Genomic DNA, 22,086 nt, shown 5'->3' on the forward strand with positions numbered 1-22,086 from the left:
AAGAAGTCATTTACACCCTTGGCAGCTGCTCTCAGCACCTGATTTGGGCCTGAGACTTTCCGTGGCACCCTTTTCCCTTGCTGAGCCTTTCAGCTTGTTATTAAAAAATTGTTGATGCCCCTGATTTGGTCCTGGGACTTTCCATGACACAGATTTTTCCTGTTTTCCTGATTGGGGATTTTCATCTGCTTTGTTGTTTTTCCATGACTTTTGCCTCGGGTATATAAGGAGATCTCAGTAAGGCCTTGGTGGCACTCTCTGAAAATGGGTGACCTGTGTATTTGTTTTCTTTCAATCCCGCAGACCTACACCCAATATTCACACATTGGCGGCACAGGTGTCCTCATTTGGCGGTCCCACCGAGACTGGGAAAAAGAGGACAACCTGACCAGATTGTTCCAAAAGGCCGGCCAGTGAGGAAGCAGAATGTATTGGGGACAAGTGGCGACCACGAGACAAAGCAAAGTAAGTAGCACTACAAAGGTTTCATCTTAGCCATGGGAACTAAAAGTCCCTTGTTATTGGTCGCATATCAGCTTGTAAGTTTACTCAAATAACAAAGGACTGGTATTAAGGTAAAGGCAGCCCAAGATTTTGTTAAAACTGTAGGACACGTCAGTCCTTGGTTTATAGCTAGTGGTGGTTTGAATAGTCCAGATTGGAAACAGGTTAAAAGGGACAAGGTAATAATGGTAAAATATTTTTGTGTATGTGTTCTTTTAGAGTTATGCTAAAACCTAGAGAAGTGAAGTCAATTCTCATAGATGCTTTTCGTCTTTGAACCCTGACTAGAGACATTTTACATCCTAGACAAGAGAGAGAATGAGTTTTAGAAAAACAGTCTGTCCACAGATGTTTTGGCAAAATAAGGAAAATGAGCCTAAGCTTTTTAAGAGCTCTCCTAGGGACAGACGTCCCGCCTCCTTGCTGGCTCCTATTGGAGAAGTGCTTATTTCTGGTTCTGGGTCCTTTAGGTTATCTGGGTCCCTTTGGTGGGATGCTATCTAGTTCTTTCCCTCTATGTCTATTGTCTGTCCTTGGTGCACCAAGCTGTCCATGTGTGTCAGTTATGTCTGGGTTTTGCTTCTTGTTGCTTAAATGTTTTATGTTCAAAAGAAAAAAATGCTAATAACTTTATCTGTCAGTCGTTCACACCTTGATTTGGTATTAACTCATTTGAAAAAAGGAACAAATAATTAAAAAACAATTTAAATTGCCCTTTGGAGCCCTGCACCTGTAGCTAGAAGCCTAGGTCAGCTGGAGAAGCTGCCCAGGTGCTGAGTGTCTGCACAAGCTGATCTTAAAGGTGCCAGCAGCTTCTCAGCTTCTACGGTAGGGAGCTGAGAAGCCATCTAGTTCTCAGCTGATGGCTGTTTCTCTTTGAAAAATCTTTGATTGTGATTATTGAATTCAACAGATGACAAGGTGCTTCTCTTAAAATTACAGCTAGAAAAAGTAAAAATGGTTTTTGATCTAAATATTAAAGATAATGTTTAGCCATTTCATTTTTTTGTTTCTGATTTGTTTTAAATGTATAATATTCTCTACATGTCTTGGTTATAGGTTAGTGGCTTTTAAGTTATTGGGTATGGTAGAAAATTTGTAACATTGGTAACATAAAGTTGGCTTAAACCTCATAATTCAGATGGAGTTATTTTAGACAACACAGGGAAATAGGTCTAAATTGGGATAACATTTTAATATAATTCTTATCATTAAAAACCAGACCTATAAAAGAATTTAGGGCAATATCTCTTTGTTGAGGTACTAGAGCCTGCACCATTGTTGGTTCATATGCAAGAATTGGCAGTCAAACTTTAAAGCAAGAGAAATGGAGTTGGTGTTTTGGAGAGACTGGATTTTGGAGAATAGATAACTTGTTGGAGGTTGAGTTTTGCTTTCCAAAATTATGGTTGTGCTCTGGTGTTACAAGGGAAAGTTAAAGATTATGGTTAATGATTGTCAGTGTTACATTGGCTACAGTTTACAGTTTGATCACAGACAGGCTCAGGATTCTAACTCACACATATTTGTAATTAAGAAAAAATCAAACGGATGGAGAATGTTACAGGATTTATGAATGGTTAATGAGGCTATGGAACTTACAAGAACATTACAACCTGTTTGCTCACTCCAACTGCTATTTCAAGAAATACAGGTAGAATTATTATAAATTTAAAAGATTGTTTTTATGCTGTTTCTTTACATCCTGGCGATTGTGAAAGATTTTAATTTAGTGAGCTTGCTTATAATTTTGGAGAGCCCATGAAGTGATACCATTGGAAAGTTTTGCCTCAAGGAATCACTTATGTCCCTACATTACATTAAAAATTTTTTGTCACTGCTTCAATACAAGAAGTTAAGACTTTGAATCTTTCAGTGTATATTATTCATTATATAGACATTTTAATTTTACTACAAGCCTTTATTCTTACAATGTGCTTTAAATTTTGGAGAGTAGCTGCTGCTCCAGAAAAGAGTCTTTATTCCTTTTCAATATTTGAGACATTGGTTATATCCTAAACAAAGTATGGTTCAGAAAATTCAAGATATTTTACTTTAAATTAATTTTAAAAGCTTCTAATATATGTTAATTGGCTAAGACCTTACCTTAACTTCACCACCAAACCTTTGTTTGATATCCCCAAGAGAGATGCAAATTCTATTCCCCTAGACAATTAACTGAGGAGTGATTGAATAGCTTTACAGAAAGTAAAGAGAGCTAGATGTACAGAATTGTAAGATTGAATCATGGAAGTATTATAGAAAAAGAACCTGATGAAACATACCTTACTTTATTCCAAACAGCAATTAAATTGGTTATCTAATGAGAAGGCAACACATGAAATTGGATCACGTGTTTATTCTCTTGACTTTCCCCCTGCTTCAACACAGATTATTGAATTACATGCTGTAGCCACTCTTGTTAAAATGTTAAATCAAGCTTTCAATTCGTATTTTGATAGCCAATGTGTGGTTTGCAATTGATTAAAATTTTTCCTCTTTTAGATACTGTTAACCCTCAAATTTTACAAATATTTATGCTAATACCACTGATTTAAGAGAAGTGTACTGTTCCTTTATAGGCCATTTAAGAACTCAGATTGGATTGCCTGGACCCCTTAATGAGGGCAAAGTCACAATAGAATTATATACCAGGCAGATTTTGGGCCTTGCATAGGAACAATTAGACAATCTCATTCTTTATATCATCAAATAGAAATAGCTAGAGACAATAATCTGGTATTTCTAGATTTATTTGTGACTACTGACACTTTTTCAGACTTTCTGGTTGCAACTGCTTTAACAGGAGAAGCAACTACAAATGTAATTAGTCATTACATACTTGACAAGGAGTGGGGACAGCTACAGCTCCTCAAAAGTAGTAAAATACTTAAATGGAAAGATGAGGAAGGACATATGGGATATTTTCAACCTTTGTCATCAATAATATTCCTATTAATCTATGGGGAAGCAATGTGCTTCATCATGTGGAAGCTGTCTTGACTACGCAACCTGCTCAAAGAATGATTATTTTACCTTATGATCAAGAACAGGTAAGTAATTTGATTAGAACTTTTGATGATTTGTCCATTTTTTCATGTTCTACTACTAGTCAATTTGATAACTATTATCCTGAAAATAAAATTTGTCAGTTTAAGTTACATACTGTGATTTTCTCCCTCTATAGTAAAAAAAATTAGACTCTAAGTAAGGCCAGATTACTTTTCACTGATGGGTCTTCTAAGGGAGATGCCATGGTCCTTTCAGAGGGCAAGGTGGAGAAACTGATGCTTGATTCTGTCTCGGCACAGTTGGTGAATTAAAGGCCCTTCTTCTGGCGCTATCTTTGTTTCCTCAAGAGCCCTGCAAAGTGCTTATGTATCTAATATTATTTTACCTTTGGAACCTGCTGCATTTATTGCTCCTGTATCTCCTATTTGCTCTTGTCTTTTGCAAGTGGAGGCATTGTGGCAACGCAGAGAGCCTATTTATGTAGGGCATTATCAGAGGTCATTCTGGATTGCCTGGCCCCGTTGGCAGAAGTTAATGCTGCTGCTGATTTTTATATTAGGCCACAATTTGTAGCTATAGCTCTTGATTATTATGATTTGGCCCTTCAATTACATAGAAAATTTCATATTAACTCACAATCTTTAAGACACCATACAGGATGCACCAAGGGTCAAGCTGTTCAGATAGTTACTCAGTGTTCCTCATGTGCTCCATTGATTCCCTCACCCAGTTTGGGCATTAATCCTAGAGGATTGATGCCCAGTGATATCTGACAAATGGATGCTACACATGTACTTTCTTTTGAGAAATTGAAATATGTCAATATGTCCATAGATACCTATTCAGGATTGATTTTTGCTTCTGCTTAGAGTGGAGAAAGGATCAAAGATTTACAAGCCTTTGCCTTTATGAATGTGCCTAAGCAAATGAAAATAAAAACTGATAATGGACCAGCATATACCAGCAAATCATTTCAACAATTTTGTGCTTATTTCGATATTCTTCAGAAAACAGGTATCTCTTATAATTCTCAAGTTCAAGCAATTGTAGAGCAAGCCCATTTGACCATGAAAAACCAACTTGAAAGAATAAAAGAGGGAGAGTATATAGCCCCTCCTAAATTATCAACTATTCTTTATATCTTAAATTTTTTTAATTGTGGATAAGGCTGGCCTCTCAGCAGTCGACAGGCACTGGTGGAAGGACAGAACACATAATGGTTTAGTTAAATGGAAAGATCTGACCTCAGAAGCCTGGAAGGGACCTGACCCCATCTTTGTCAGGTTGAGAGGATCAGCTCGCATCTTTCCCAAGGATGCTGAGGCCCCTATTTGGGTTCCTGAGCGTTGTGTGCATCCTGTAGATGACAGTCCACTTGGAGTTATACTGAAACTTCGTAAAGAATCCCTCGATCCTGATGCCAGTGGGAATACATAACACGGCACAGCCTGCCATTATTACAACAAACCACACAATTGGTAAAATGGCAGCTCACATAAAGGTAAAACGAATAATTCTTAACTTTACTTTTCATCTTAAAGGATAGTCTATGTTTTGTTATGATTTTTATAAAGCCTCATTAAACTCCTCATTTTTTTCAGTCAGGTTTACTTTTAATAATGTTTCCATAGCTGATTTAAGTATTACTGTTACCAATGCTAGTGTTAATAGGATTGAGAGATATTTTATACCCCATTAGTCTTGTTAGAAATGATAGTTATCTGCTTCCTAGACCAGCACATAGGTGCTGGCCTGGACCTTTAAGTACTGCCTCTTGAAGTATACCTGATATTTTTGAAACCTCCCTACATTTTTGCCCAAATAAGAAGAGTAAAAATTTTCTGAAATCTGCGCCATGTGTGTTGGCACCCCTTTTCTTTTTTGGTTTGGAATGAGACTAAGGCAGTGTCAAGGGAGGAGATTCTCAATTGTTCTTCCAGGTCCTGTCTACTGATCAGTTGCGGGGAACAGGAAGATTTTACATTGATCCTGGTGTGATCCCCATACCCAGTGGTACTCTACAGGCATAAAAGAGACTTTGGCATTACTGTGACAGTCATTGCTACCATCATCATTTCAGCCACCACTGCTGCTGCAGTGGCCAGTGTGGCCATATCTCAATCGGTAGCTGTCGTTGGGACTGTGGATATGTTGTCTGGAGAAGTCGCCATGGCATTGACTGTGCAGAATATCGTTAATATTCAGATTCAGTTGGTCATTCTTAATCTCAACCAACAAACTGCTCTCAATTGGACTTTTTCTGGGAAACCCATGTTATATCTTTTTTTTTATCTTTTTTTTTTTTTTTCGGAGCTGGGGACCGAACCCAGGGCCTTGCGCTTGCTAGGCAAGTGCTCTACCACTGAACTAAATCCCCAACCCATCCATGTTATATCTTGATCTACCTTTTATCATTCTGTGTGTAACCCTTGTTAAGGCCCTTAATAGCAGCAAGGCTGTTGGGGATTTAAATGCTTATCTTGATTGCTCACTCTTAGCAGCTTCCCTTTGGGGGCTGTTTTGCTGTGCCATTTTAAATCCCAACAGATCTAGTCTCAGGCTGAAACCAAAAAGGTTTGTTTTCATTGGCTGGGAATAATCCATTGGCCCAAATTAGGCTCAGTTTGTATGACAAGTAAGTTAGCCAAAGATGGGCAACCTTCTGGAACCATGCTCACCTAAGACAGAAACCCTGAAGATTGGCAGGGTTTTCAGAGATGGAAAAGAGTTTTGGAACCCCAAGTTGATCCTAAGACAGGAGCTACTTAAAAAATAAAAGAGGGGGAATTGTTGGGTCCTACCTTGGGGTGTTTCCCTCCCCCCTCCTGCTGAGCCTTTTAGCCTACTATAGCAAGAAGTTGTTTACACCCTTGGCAGCTGCTCTCAGAACCTGATTTGGGCCCAAGACTTTCCATGGCACCCTTCTCCCTCGAAGACTCTTTCAGCTTGTTATTAAGAAATTGTTTATGTCCCTGATTTGGGCTGGGACATTCCACGACACAGATTTTTCCTGTTCTCCTGTTTCCTGGTTGGGGATTTTCACCTGCTTTGTTGTTTTTCCATGACTTTTGCCTCGGGTATATAAGGATATCTCAGTAAAGCCTTGGTGGCACTCTCTGACAATGGGTGACCCGTGTATGTGTTTTCTTTCAATCCCACAGACCTATGCCGGATATTCACACACTGGCAGCACAGACGTCATCAGTTTCCTGACCCCTATGAGGAGAGAGGTTTGATGAAGACATTCCACTCAGGACTGAGTATGCCAAGGTCTCTTACTCTCTGTATATTAACCAGTTGCGGGTTTCTGTGTTAGTTCTCATCTTATGGCAGGAGAAACATCTTTGATGATGGATGTCTGAGGTACTGACATATGGGTAGCAGAAGGGGATCTAGAGTCATTTTATTGTTCCTTAGCAGAATGGAGGCATTTGGGTTGGGGTGGGGGAGCTATTTTTAATGAAACATTTTCCCTAATTTCTTTTTAAGAGAGTCACCTATTAATATATATGGAGGGTCATTTTGTTTTGTTTTGTTTTTTTGTTTTTCTATTTAATACATACTGATTCTGCATTTTGCAAGAACCTTACTGTGTTTGTTATAAGGTCCAAAAATTTTCTAGTAGACTCAATAGGGTTTCCTCAGTAAAGAATCATGTCTCTGTAAATAGGGATATTTTTGAGTTCTTCCCTTACTATTATTGTCCCTTTATGTATTTCTCTTATCTAATTGCTGTAGCTAAGACTTTGAGCACCATATCAAACAAGACAGGGAAGAGTAGATGAGCATCCTTGTATCATTTCTGATCTTAGAGAAAACGTTCTTAATTTGTCTCCATTTAATATAGTGTTGGCTGCAGTTTTATAGCCTTTATTATTTGAGGTATGTTCCATCTATTTCTGCCATATCCAGAAATTTTATCACAGAAACATGTTGAATTTTGCCAAATGCCCTGTTAGCAGCAATTGAAATAGTTGTGTGGTTTTTATCCTTGGGGTTGTTTATACGGTGTATTTTATTTATTGACATACATATTTCTTGCCTTTCTGGAATGAAGCCCACTTGGTAATAATGTATAATCTTCATGGTATGTTCTTGAATTCTGTTTACAATGTCGTATTGAGAATTTTTGCATCTGTGTTCATCAAAGAAATTGGTCTGAATACTCTAACCAATGATTGACTCCTGCCAGGAAGAGAAGTAAGCTGACTGACAGTGAGTCTACACTCTCCTTTCACTTCTCCAGATCCAGTCCCCCTCTCACCTCCAGCCTGGTAGCAGAAAACCCACTACAGCAAACCAGTAGCTAACATTAAACTAAATGGAGAGAAACTTGAAACAATCCAACTAAAATCAGGGACTAGACAAGGCTGCCCACTCTCTCCCTACTTATGCAATATAGTTCTCAAAGTTCTAGCTAGAGCAATCAGACAACAAAAGGAGATCAAAGGGATACAGATTGGGAACGAAAAAGTCACTATTTGCAGATGATCTGATTGTATACGTAAGTGATCCCGAAAGTTCCACCAGAGAACTACTAAACCTAATAAACACCTTCAGCAAAGTGGCTGGGTATAAAATTAACTCAAATAAATCAGTAGCCTTCCTCTACACAAAAGAGAAACAAGCTGAGAAAGAAATTAGGGAAACAATACCCTTCGTAATAGTCCCAAATAATATAAAATACCTTGGTGTGACTTTAATCAAGCAAATGAAAGATATGTATGATAAGAACTTCCAGTCTCTGAAGAAAGAAATTGAAGATCTCAGAAGATGGAAAGATCTTCCATGCTCATGGGTTGGCAGGATTAATATAGTAAAAATGGTCATTTTACCAAAAGCAATCTACAGATTAAATGTAGTACCCATCAAAATTCCAATTCATTTCTTCATAGAGTTAGAAAGAACAATTTGCAAATTCATTTAGAATAACAAAAAGCCCAGGATAACTAAAACTATCGTCAACAATAAAAGAACTTCTCGGGGACTCACCATCCCTGATCTCAAGCGGTATTACAGGGCAATAGTCATAAAAACTGTATGGTATCGGTACAGAGACAGGAAGATAGACCAGTGGATTAGAATTGAAGACCCAGAAATGAACCCACACACCTATGGACACTTGATTTTTGACAAAGGAGCTAAAACCATCCAATGAAAAAAAGATAGCACTTTCAACAAAAATGGTGCTCGTTCAACTGGAGGTCAGCGTGTAGAAGAATGCAAATCAATCCATTCTTATCACCCTGTACAAAACTTAAGTCCAAGTGGATCAAGAACCTCCACATCAAACCATATATATTCAAACTAATAGAAGAAAAAGTGGGGAAGAGCATCGAACACATGGGCACTGGGGAAAATTTCCTGAACAGAACACCAATGGCTTATGCTCTAAGATCAAGAACAGACAAATGGTACCTCATAAAATTGCAAAGCTTCTGTAACACAAAGGACACTGTCATTAGGACAAAACAGCAACCAAAATATTGGGGAGAGATCTTTACCAATCCTACATCCCATAGAGGGCTAATATCCAAAATATACAAAGAACTCATGAATTTAGACTCTAGAGAGCCAAATCACTTTATTAAAAAATGGGGTACAGAGCTAAACAAAGAATTCGCAGCTGAGGAATATCGATTGGCAGAGGAGCACCTAAAGAAATGTTCAACATCCTTAGTCCTCAGGGAAATGCAAATTAAAACAACTCTGAGATTCCACCTCACACCAGTCAGAATGGCTAAGATCAAAAACTCAGGTGACAGCAAATGCTGGCAAGGATGTAGAGAAAGAGGAACACTCCTCCATTGTTGGTGGGACTGCAAACTGGTACAACGTCTCTGGAAATCAGTCTGGAGGTTCCTCAGAAAATTGGACATTGCACTACCTGTGGACCCAGCTATACCACTCCTGGACATATACCCAAAAGATACTCCAGCATACAACAAAGACACATGCTCCACTATGGTCATAGCAGTCTTATTTATAATAGCCAGAAGCTGGAAAGAACCCAAATGCCCTTCAACAGAGGAATGGACACAGAAAATGTGGTACATATACACAATGGAAAACTACTCAGCTATCAAAAACAATGACCTCATTAAATTCATGGGCAATTGGATTTTCTGTAACTAGAAAATATCATCCTGAGTGAGGTAACCCAATCACAGAAAAACACACATGGTATGCACTCATTGATAAGTGGATATTAGTCCAAATGCTCAAATTACCAAAGATGCAATGCACAGTCCATATGGAACTCAAGAAGGATGAACAAAATGAGGATGCTTCACACCTTCTTTAAAAGGGGAACCAAAATATCCATAGTAGGGGATAGGGAAGCAAAGTTTGGAGCAGAGACAGAAGGAACGGCCATTCAGAGTCTTGCTTACATATGGCATATATATATATATACCTCCAACAAAACTAGATAAAATCGATGAAGCTAACAAGTGCTGCGCTAAAAGGAACCGGATATAGATCTCTCCTGAGTGATACAGCCAAAACATGTCAAATATAGAGGCGAATGCTACCAGCAAACCACTTAACTGGGAGCAGAATCCCCATTGGAAGAATTAGAGAAAGGACTGAAAGAGCTGAAGGGACTTGTGACCCCATAAGAACAATAATGCCAACCAACCAGAGCTTCCAGGGGCTAAACCACTACCTAAAGACTATACATGGACTGACCCTAGGCTTCAACTACATATGTAGTAGAGGATGGCCTTGTTGGGGCACCAGTGGAAGGGGAAGCCTGCCAAGGAACCTTGGTCCTGCCAAGGTTGGAACCCTAGTGTAGGGGACTGTTTTGTGGGGGGGTAATGGGTGTATGGGGAGGGAAACACCCATATAGAAGGGGAGAGGGAGAGGTCCGGGGGTTGATGGACAGGAAACCGTGAAAGGGCATAACATTTGAAATGTAAATAAAAAATACTCAATTTAATCAAAATGGGAAAAAGAAATGTAAATAAGAAATACACAATTTAATAAAAATGAAGAAGGAAAGAAAGAAAGAAAGAAAGAAAGAAAGAAAGAAAGAAAGAAAGAAAGAAAGAAAGGAAAACCTGCTGCAGAGTCCCATTCTTTTCTGATCCTGTCCCCACAGATCATAAACATCTCTTCCAACCTTAATACCTCAACTCATTCCAGAATTCAGTCTCCAACACCAGCCAGTATTCTCTTTGAACACATCAGTGGAGCAGGCCAAGGAAAAATGGAACATACAGCCATCACACTCCAAAGAGGATCATCACTTTCCAGAAAGGAAATGGAAAGCAAGGAAAAAACACAACAAAGTCAGATCCAGAAATCAGCACTAAATTTATAATCATCTTAAACTTAGCTGCCTAGATGCCAATGTAAGAACATAATCAATAATAGCCAGAGAAAATTTTGGCTGGACTAGAGTCCAACCAAAGCAGGGCCTGAATACGCCAACACAGCTGAAGTATAAGAAAAAGATCTTAAAACCAACTATATGAAGATGATAGAGATCCTTAAGAAGGAAAGACTCCAAGAGCCCACAGATGGGACCTTAGACTACTATATGAAGCAAAATTTCAATCACCATTGATTGCTAAAATAAGATACTCCATAATAAAATGAAACTTCCTACAGAGAGAGTAAAAGGAAAGATCCAACCTAAGGAGGTTAACTACAAAAATTAAAAATATAGGAAATAATTCTAGATGTCCCAAATCAAAGGAGGAGAAGCACGGATATACACAGACATACACACACACACACACACACACACACACACACACACACACACACACACACACACACACTCACACATTCACCACCACCAACAAATTAACAGATATTTAACAATAATTTTTCATTTTTCATTGATAATTTTCAATATCAATAGCTTCATAAAAAGACATATAAGAGAATGGATGCGAAAATATGACCCCATCCTTCTGCTGCATCCAAAAATCATACCTCAGCATCAAAGACAGACACTACTTCAGGGTAAATGGCTGGAAAAGTATACCCTAAGCAAATGGACCTAAGAAAAATTAGAGTTCAAACATAACCTAACCAGAAGAGATAGGAAAGGACACTTCATACTTATCAAATGAAAAGAAATCAACCAAGATGAAATTTCAATTCTTATCATCTATGTTCCAAGGACAAGGGCAAATACATTTGTAAATAAAGCATTACTAAAGCTTAAATCATGGTGGACCCTCACAGGCTGTTAGTGGTAGACTAATACCCAACTCTTACCAATACACAAAAACTAAACAGAGAAATGTTGGCACTAACAGAGATTATGAATCAAATGGAACATTCCACCCACACACATAAGAATATACCCTTTTCTCAGTACCTCCAAATATTTTCTCCAAGTACCTCTCAGAATTTTCTCCAAGCTAAGGGGAAAGTTCATAGCACTAAGTGCCTACATAAACAACTCATAGTATGAGAGATCTCATACTAGCAACTTAATAGAACAGCTGAAATCTCTAGAATAAAAAACAAAACACACCCAAGAAGAGCAGACAGCAAGAAAAAATAGGCTGAAATACATAACACAGAAATAAAGAGAATAATACATAGATGGCACTGGCTAAAGTTAAATCACAAAAAGATTAACTATCTAAACAGACATATAACCCTAGTGAAAAACAAGTAGTCTTTTTTTAATTGTTTTTATTAGATTTTTTTTATTTACATTCCAAATGTTATTCCCTTTCCCAGTTTACTGGTCATAAGCCCTCCCATCCCATCTGCCTCTCCTACATAAGGGTGTTCCCCAGCCACCCCTTCCCTTCTACCTTTCCTGCTCTGACATTCCCCTATACTTGGGAGGTCCAAACTTGGCAGGACCAAGGGCTTCTCCTACCTTTGGTGCCCAAGAGAGGCATCCTCTTTTACATATGCAGACGGAGCCATGGGTGTGTCCATGTGTAGTCTTTGGGTAGTGGTTTAGTTCCTGGGAGCACTGGTTGGTTGGTATTGTTGTTCTTATGGGGTTGCAAGTCCCTTTCAGCTTTCAGTTCTTTCTCTAATTCCTCCATCTGGGATTCCGTTCTCAGTTCAGTGGTTTGCTGCTAGCATTGGCCTTGTATTTTACGTGCTCTGGCTGTGCCTTTCAGCATGCACTTATTAGCTACATACATCTTATCTAACTTTAGTGACTGTATGTATGTAGGCTGTATACCCATATGGGGCAGGCTTTGAATGGCCATTTCTTCAGTCTCTGCTCCAAACTTTGACTCCATATACCCTCCTATAAATATTTTTGTTGCCTCTTTAGACAAGGACTGAAGTACCCGCACTTTGGTTGTCCTTCTTCTTGAGCTTCATGTGCTCTGTGGATTACATTTTGGGTAATTTGATCTTTTGCGCTAATATCCACTTATCAGTGAGTACATACCATGTATGTTTTCTGTGATTGGGTTACCTCACTCAAGATGATATTTTCTACTTCCATCCATTTGCCTATGAATTTCATGCAGTCATTGTTTTTGATAGCTGAGTAGTACTCCATTTTGTAGATGTACTATATTTTCTGTATCCATTCCTCTCTTGAAGGCCATCTGGGTTCTTTCCAACTCCTGGCTATTATAAATAAGGCTGCTACGAATATAGTGGAGCATGTGTTTTTGTTGTATGTTGGAGTACCATTTGGGTATATGCCCAGGAGAGGTAGTACAATGTACAATTTTCAGAGGAACCTCCATACTGGTTTCCACAATGGATGTACCAGTCTGTAATCCCACCAACAATGGAGGAGTGTTTCTCTTTCTCCACATCCTTGCTAGCATCTGTTGTTACCTGAATTTTTGATCTTAGCCATTCTGACTGGTGTGAGGTGGAATCTCAGGATTGTTTTGATTTGCATTTCTCTGATGGTTAAGAATGTTTAACATTCCTTTAGGTACTTGTCAGCCATTTGATATTCCTCAGCTGAGAAGTCTTTGTTTAGCTCTGTACCCCATTTTTTTTAAATAGGATTACTTTGCTCTCCGGAATCTAACTTCTTGTGTTCTTCGTTTATTTTGGATATTAGCCATCTATCAGATGTAGGATTGGTAAAGATCTTTTCCCAATCTGTTGGTTGCCATTTTGTTCTACTGACAGTTCCCTTTGCCTTACAGAAGTTTTGCAGTTTTATGAGGTGCCATTTATTGATTCTTGATCTTAGAGCATAAGTCATCAGTGTTTTGTTCAAGAAATTTTTCCCACTGCCTATGTGTTCGAGAATCTTCGCCACTTTTTCTTCTATTAGTTTGAGTGCATCTGGCTTTATGTGGAGGCCATTGATGCACTTGGACTTAAGGTTTGTATAGGGCGATAAGAATGGATAAAATTTATTCTTTTACGTACTGACCTCCAGTTGAATGAGCACCATTTGTTGAAAATGCTATCTTTTTTCCATTGGATGGTTTTAGTTCCTTTGTCAAAAATCAAGTGACCATATTGTGTGGGTTCATTTCTGGATCTTCAGTTCTATTCTACTGGTCTAACTGCCTGTCTCTGTACCAATACCGTACAGTTTTTTATGACTATTGCCTTGTAATATTGCTTGAGATCAGAGATGGTGATTCACCCAGAAGTTCTTTTATTCTTGAGGATAGTTTTCCAAATTCTGGGTTTTTTTGTTATTCCAAATGAATTTGCAATTGGTCTTTCTAACTCTATGAAGAATTGAATTGGAATTTTGATGGGGATTGCATTTAATCCGTAGATTGCTTTTGCCAAGATGACCATTTTTACTATATTACTCCTGCCAAACTATGAGCATGGGAGGTCTTTTCATCTTGTGAGATTTTCAATTTCTTTCTTCAGAGTCTTGAAGTTCTTATTGTACAGATCTTTCACTTGCTTGGTTAGAGTCACACCAAGGTATTTTATGTTATTTGGCACCATTGTGAAGGGTGTCATTTCCCTAATTTCTTTCTCAGCTTGTTTATCCTTTGAGTAGAGGAAGGCTACTGATTTGTTTGGGTTAATTTTATACCTAGACACTTTGCTGAAGTTGTTTATCAGGCTTAGTAGTGGAACTGGTGGAACTTTTGGGATCACTTAAGTATACTATCATATCATCTGCAAATAGTGATATTTTACTTCTTTCTTTCCAATTTGTATCCCTTTGTACCTCCTTTTGCTTTATGATTGTTCTGGCTAGGACTTTGAGTACTATATTGAATAGGTAGGGATAGAGTGGCCAGTGTTGTCTAGTCCCTGATTTTAGTGACATTGCTTCAAGTTTCTTTCCATTTATTTTGATGTTGCCTACTGGTTTGCTGTATATTGTTTGTACTATATTTAGGTATTCACCTTGAATTCCTGATTATTCCAAGTCTTTTAATATGAAAGGGTGTTGAATTTTGTCAAATGCTTTCTCAGCATCTAATGAAATGATCATGTGTTGTTTTTTCCTTTGAATTTGTCTATATAGTGGATTACATTGATGGATTTCCATATACTCAACCATCCCTGCATCCCTGGGATGAAGCCTACTTGATCATGATGGATGATATTTTTGATGTGTTCTTGGATTTGGTTTGGGATAATTTTATTTGGTATTTTTGCATCCATATTCATAAGAAAATTGGTTTGAAGTTCTCTTCCTTTGATGGGTGTTTGTGCGGTTTAGGTATAACAATAATTATGGCTTGATAGAGGGAATTGGGTAGTGTTCCTTCTGTTTCTATTTTGTTGAATAGTTTGAACTGCATTGTTATGACACCTTCTCTGAAGGTCTGATAGAATTCTGCACTAAACCCATCTGATCCTGCCTTTTCTTGGTTGGTAGACTTTTAATAACTCTTTCTATTTCTTTAGGAGTTATGGGATTGTTTAGATGATTTTCTGAGCCCAATTTAACTTTGGTACCTGGTATTTGTCTAGAAAATTGTCCATTTCCTCCAGATTTTCCAGTTTTGTTGAATATAGACTTCTGTAGTAGGATCTGATGATTTTTAAAATTTCCTCAGATTCTGTCTCCCTTAATTTGCATACACTCTCTGTACCCTCTGGTTAGTCTGGCTAAGGGTTTATCTATCTTGTTGATTTTCTCAAAGAACCAGCTCCTGGCTTTGTTGATTCTTTGTATAGTTCTTTTTGTTTCTACTTGGTTTATTTCAGCCCTGAGGTTGATTATATCCTGATTTCTACTCCTCCTGGGTGTATTTGCTTCTTTTTGTTCTAGAGCTTTTAGGTCTGCTGTCAAGCTGCTGATATATGCTCTCTCCTGTTTCTTTCTGCAGGCACTCAGAGCTATGAGTTTTCCTCTTAGCACAGCTTTCATTGTGTCCCATAATTTGGGTATGTTGTACCTTCATTTTCATTAAATTCTAAAATGTCTTCAATTTCTTTCCTTATTTTTTCCTTGACCAAGTTATCATTGAATAGAGTGTTGAGGCCTGCATTATGACTGATTATATGGTCAATTTTGGAGAAGGTACCGTAGGGTGCTGAAAAGAAGTTATATTCTTTTGTTTTAGGATGAAATGTTCTATAAATATCTGTTTAATCCATTTGGTTCAAAACTTCTGTTAGTTTCTCTATGTCTCTGTTTAGTTTCTGTTTCCATGCTATGTTCATTGATGAGATTGGGGTATTGAAATCTCTTATTATTGTGTGAGGTGCAATGTGTGATTTGAGCTTTAGTAAGGTTTCTTTTATATATGTAGGTGCCCTTGCATTTGGAGCATAGATATTTAGGATTGAGAGTTCGTCTTGGTGGATTTTTACTTTTATGACTATGAAGTGTCCTTCCTGATCTTTTTTGGTAACTTTTGGTTGAAAATCAATTTTATTTGATATTAGAATGACTACCCCAGCTTGTTTCTTTGGATCATTTGCTTCTGTTTGGTGCAAAAGTGTTGGCATTACCTCTGCTCTCAGGTGTGTAGGCGCTCCTAGGGAATGACTTTCAGCTGTCAGCACAGGCAGAAACCTGAAGGTTCCTGCCCTTGTCTGTGGCTCCTAGGTCCCTGTGCCCAGAGGACATAGATGGTACTAGGTGATTTCTTCTTGGGTCAGGAATGTGGGCAGAAAGTAATTGTCTCCTCTGAGTTCTCAGGAATCTCCTCACTTCTGAGGGCCCAGCTCTCACTCCCACGGTATTTGGGTGCAGAGATCTGTGTGACCAATTCAGTTCAGTTCCATGTTCAGGCAGAAGGTTCCTGCTGCTGACCTCCTCTATATTCCTATATCCAGAGGCCATTATGCAGGTTACTCTTGGGTCAGGAATATGAGCAGAAGTGGTGGTCTCCCCTGAGCTCTCAGGATTGTCCATACTTCTGGAAGTTCAGCTCTCTCCCCATGGAATTTGGGTGCAGGGAGCTGTGGGTCTAGTTCAGTTCAGTTCTGGACACAGCCAGAAACCAGAAGTGTCCTGTCCCAGAGGACTTCTGCCTTTGCATGTTCTGAGCCCTCCAGGTGGGTCACTTGGAGCAGAAAAGTTGGTCTTACCTCTGCTTTCAGGTGTGTAGGCACTCCTGGCATTTGTCTTTCAGCTCTCAGCGCAGAAACCTGAAGGGTCCTGCCCTTGACTGCTCCTAGGTCCCTGTGCCTAGAGGGCACAGATGGCACTAGGCAGTTTCCTCTTGGGTCTGGAATGTGGGTAGAAAGTACTTGTCTCCTCTGAGTTCTCAGGATTGTCAACACTCCTGAGGGTCTAGCTCTTCCCCCCAACCCCCATGGGATTTAGAAGCAGTCTTTAAAGATCTCCCAATCTGGCCCAGGGCCAAATGGTTTAGCACAGAATCCTATCAGACAATAATAACAATAATCCTCAAATAATTCCACATGATAGAAACACAAAATACATTGCCTCATTCTATTAGGCCATAGTTACTGCCAGGAGCCATCCTGGCCTGCAGTGATTTGAAGCAGGATTTAGAATTGGATGTACAGCCACCAAACTAGATAAGATGGATAAAGCCAAGAAGTGCAGGCTGACAGGTACCAGATGTAGATCTCTCCTGAGAGACACAGCCAGAATATGGCAAATGCACAGGCGAATGCCAGCAACAAACCACTGAACTGAGAATGGGACTCCCGTTGAAGGAATCAGAGAAAGGACTGAAAGAGCTTGAAGGAGCTTGAGACCCGGTATGAACAACAATGCCAACCAACCAGAGCTTCCAGGGACTCAAAGACTATACATGGACTGACCCTGGGCTCCAACTTCATAGGTAGCAATGAATAGCCTAGTAGGAGCACCAGTGGAAGGGGAAGTCCTTGGTCCTGCCAAGACTGAACCCCCAGTGAACTTGATTGTTGGGGGAAGGGCAGTAATGGGAGGAGGATGGGGAGGGGAACACCCATAGATAAGGGGAGGGGAAAGGGTTAGGGGGATGTTGGCCTGGAAACCTGGAAAGGGAATAACAATTGAAATGTAAATAAGAAATACCCAAGTTAATAAAGATGAAAAAAAAAAAAAAGAATTGGATGTAGTGGTAGCTTTAAAAGACTGATGGTTTCTGGCCTTTCAGCTCTCTATAACTATACTGTATGCTTGCTGATAATTTCTTAAAAAAACAAAAAGTTCTAAAAACTTTCTTGCTTATTTTGTGGTTAAAAACCACTGGCTTGGGTGACTAACATCTGTTGCCTAGCAGCAGAAAACTAAGTAAAAAATGTATTGCTATCACTCCCTTCTCAGTCCAGGCAGCCAGAAGCCTCTCTGGCTAGATTGGTTAACTCTTTGTGAACCAGAGAGGAAGTAAAGGAAAAGAATTAAGATTCTTTATACAACAAATATGCACAGGCACATATACATTCATGCACCCACACTGCTGGGCCCTAATGTCTATCTCAATCAACTCCATGACTACTCATGCATGCTTACATACATACCCATATTCCTAAATATATACATACAAACAACCGGACATATACATTTGGATGGATAGATGTAGAAGAGCCCCAAAGCCAAACTACCCAACCAACAATTTTATTTCCTTTCTCTGGACGTTTTATACCTTTTTAGACAAAAAGTTCTTTAGAAAATTACCTCAGAGTTAAAATGTTACATAAAATGGGAGTTATAGAGAGATGTTGATATTCTTTTCAAAGCAGTATTTCATACTGTAAGCTCAAAGTTCAAAGCAAGTTTTTACATGGCTTTGCCTTATCATAGTGCACACCTATGACTTTGTCATTGGACCTAAATGTTTTTCATTGAATACAGATTTGTCCTGAAAGGTAAAAGTTTTAAAGTTGTCCGTCCCCCCCCCAGACACAAAGTTTAGAGCAGAACAGGTTAGGCCCCAGAATTGTATGTTCCAGGAAGCCTCTCCTAGGGCTATAAAATAGGTAATTACATTGGATAGTTCAACAGGAACTAGCTGATCATGAAGTTAGATTAGAATCTTAGAGAACAATCTTGAGAAGCAGGAAGCAGCTTCTCCCAGAACTAGCGGACCATAAAGTTAAACAATCTTGAGAGACAGGAAGCTCCTCCTTGTGATTTTTCACTAGTATTCTAGACATTTTCCAATGACTCTCTCCCTACCCCCTTGGGTTGCGCTTTCTTCCTTTAAATTGCCCGTCTTAGCTACTGGTCTTTGAACTCCATGCCCCTGCGTGGGATATGAGTCTCGACCCCAGTGCACTGGTTCCTATTGATAAACCTCATGTGATTACAGCAAGGATGGTTTTGTGTGAGTTCTTGGGGGTTTGCGTCATCCCAAGACTTGAGTGAGAGTCTCCCCGCTCTGGGGGTCTTTCATTTGGGGGCTCGTCCAGGATCGGCGACCACCCTCGTCTCTGAAGACCCACTTGGAGGTGAGATAGCATCTGTGTCTTTGTCTGTGTCCTTTTGTTTTGTGCCAGCTAAACTCTGGGTCTGTATTTGCTACTCTGAGTCTGTATTTGTTCGAGAGTTCTGGAGTTCTGGTTTTGCAGTCGCTCCCATCTCAGGCTGAGAAGGGAGGCTTATGTCTCAGGAGAGATGAGAGTGTGAGCAGTAGACGTGCCAGGGGCTCACTGATTGTGCTGCCCTGAGAGATGTCCCAGGAGGTCTGGAGGAACCTCAGGGACTCCTGGGAGATTCCCATCTGGGTGCTGGTGAGGATTCGGTGATTCTCCTGGATTGGAGAAGAGACCCGTCCTCCCGGCCATCTGTATTTCTAGAGTGGTCTTTGTCTGTGTGTCTTAGGTCTTTGTTTTGTGTTACTTGTACTTTGACGATGGGACTCCTCTGAGTTTGACTTTAGACCACTGGACTGCTAGAGCACACAATTTGTACCGTGGCAGACTTTTTGCTCCTTGGAGTGGCTGGCGTTTGATGTTGGCTGGCCTCCAGAGGGCACCTTTGACTTAACCATTATTTTTGATCTGCTCTCCTTCATCTGTCTTTGGTGTCCCCTTGGGAAGGAGGAGTGAAGTGAAATCCACTCCCCTTCATCTGTCTGTGGTTGAGAAGGAAGAGTGATGTGGAATCCGTCTCCTTCATCTGTCGTTGGTGAGCTCACGGAAGCTCCCTTCTAAATCAGTTCAGTTTTGTGGTGATCACGAGGCAGCCGCTTGTTTTTTGTTTTTGTGCACACTTCTGCTTTTTGTCTGTTAATCTTTTGATTGTCTTTCTGTGTGACTGAATGCTTTTGTCCTTTTCTGCGGACCTCTATTTTCTGGACTCTCTTCTTGTTTTCTCACCATCCCACTTGAGATACTTGTTAATAGCTGTTACAGGAAATACAGAATCCTACTAGAGGCCAGAAAAAATGTTCCAGACACGGATGGAAGGCCCTCACTTCTGCCTGTTGACTTCAATACGCCTGAAGGTAGGGAATGCCAGGTCTACTGTCAGACTCCAATGGTGGGACTCTGAGGGGCTAAAAAAATGCCCCACCAATTTGGCTAAAATAAGGAAAATATATGAAAAAAAAAGCTGCAGAAACTTGAAGGGTTAAGCTAAGTTGCTGAGAGAGTTAGTGTAAGTCGCAGAGAAAGTAAGGTTGAACAGAGAGACTGAGGAAGAGAAAGAGAAAAGAAGGTAAAAAGAAGGGGAAGCTAGAGAGCTAAAGAGAGATAAAAGACAAGAGAGGAACATATACTGGACACAGTAGTTAGGGAACCTAGGAAGACAGTACCTGCCAACTGAAGAGAATTTCTTGCTAAAGATCAGTGTTCCTAATGCAAAGAAAAAGGACACTGGGTCAGGGACTGCCCCAGGAAGAACAAGAGGGGCCTCTTCAGTGGCCCCTGAGGCAAGTCTCTCGGTCCTAGAGTGCTGGCTATGCACAAAGATAGAAGGGAAGCCCGCCCAATTGTTTTGTGAATAAGGGGGCCCAACACTCTGTGCTCCTACGCCTAAATAGGCTAGTGTCCAACAAAAGACCTTGAATACAGGGGGCTACCAGCAACAAACAATACTTATGGACTACCCGAAGAACAGTGGACCTTGGCGTGGGCTGGGTAACCCACTAGTTCATGGTCATCCCTGACTGCCCCTATCCCTTGCTCATGAGAAATTTGTTCTCCAAAATGGTTTGTGCAGGCTGAAATGGCTGGATGAGGCCATGTGTATGCATATCTGCAGACTGTGTATGTGGAACTTAAGACCTGTCTCAGTGCACCAGTACCTGATGCTGGAAGATGTGTGGCTTAGTGCCATTCTGCCTGGAACACACCGCTCCTGCCAGCCGGGCACTAACAGTTATCACCCAATCCAGGACTTCAAACTGTGGTAGAGTGGCTGATGTTTTGCCTTTGAATAAAATGTCCCAGAGGATGGAACCACTGGTCAGCTGACATGGACTAGATTCTCCACCGGTTGGGGGCAATATGGTCACCTTGCTGCCCAATCCTGACCTGGAGCTACCACAGCACGAGTGTCAAGCACTGGCAGAAGTCAGTGGGTGGAGGGAAGACCTCTGCAACTGGCTGATCGACCCCTGCTGAAAGCCAAGGCTACCTTGTCTACAGATGGGAACAGTTTTCTTCATGAAGGTCAGAGATAAGTGGGTGCTGCCATGATGGGCAATTCAATGTCATCTGGGATGTCTGAACCTCTACCCACCCAGCACATCAGCACTGCAGATGCCTTGCCATCTCTTGGATGCCCTGATGAAGCCAGCAACTGTGAGTATTATTCATTGCCCAAGACATCAGGAGGGAAGAGATTCAGTGGCATGGGGCAATAACAAAGTAGATTAAGTGGCTCGAGAAATGGCTATGCAGGAGCCTATTCTGGTTGCAGGCCTACAAGAGACAGCCACTGGGAACTGGGATCAGACTAAGGAATGACCTCACTTAAGAATACCCAAATTGTGGGGGTTGGGGATTTAGCTCAGTGGTAGAGCGCTTGCCTAGGAAGCGCAAGGCCCTGGGTTCGGTCCCCAGCTCCGGGAAAAAAAAAAAAAAAAAAAGAATACCCAAATTGCTTAAAAGAAAAAAAGACAATGGCACATGAGGGAAAACTATATTCTCTAGAGAACAAACAAGATTCACTTTGCCAAATACACAAATGGACTAATTTAGGAGATAAGAAGCCTGTCCAAGTAGTTAAGATATATGTAATAGACTTTAAGATTTTAGCCAGAGAGGCAGTAAAAAAGTATGTATGTCAGTAAGTGAATGCTTAGCAAACAAACAGGG

The 22,086-nt window shown here is 40.1% G+C and overlaps 2 protein-coding genes across 5 annotated transcripts in view; one reads left to right on the forward strand and one right to left on the reverse strand.

The window, feature by feature from the left end:
• The window catches only part of Skic3 (SKI3 subunit of superkiller complex), a 162,935-nt gene extending 151,617 nt beyond the window's left edge, over window positions 1-11,318 (forward strand). Inside the window, exon 43 of the mRNA XM_063281455.1 lies at window positions 304-11,318. The gene's annotated coding sequence lies outside the window, so the exon portion shown is untranslated. The remainder of the gene's footprint in view (window positions 1-303) is intronic.
• The window catches only part of Fam81b (family with sequence similarity 81, member B), a 120,142-nt gene that overhangs the window by 32,737 nt on the left and 65,319 nt on the right, over window positions 1-22,086 (reverse strand). The window lies entirely within an intron of this gene.

Source organism: Rattus norvegicus, chromosome 2 (genome assembly GCF_036323735.1).
Source record: "Rattus norvegicus strain BN/NHsdMcwi chromosome 2, GRCr8, whole genome shotgun sequence".
NCBI lineage: Eukaryota > Metazoa > Chordata > Mammalia > Rodentia > Muridae > Rattus > Rattus norvegicus.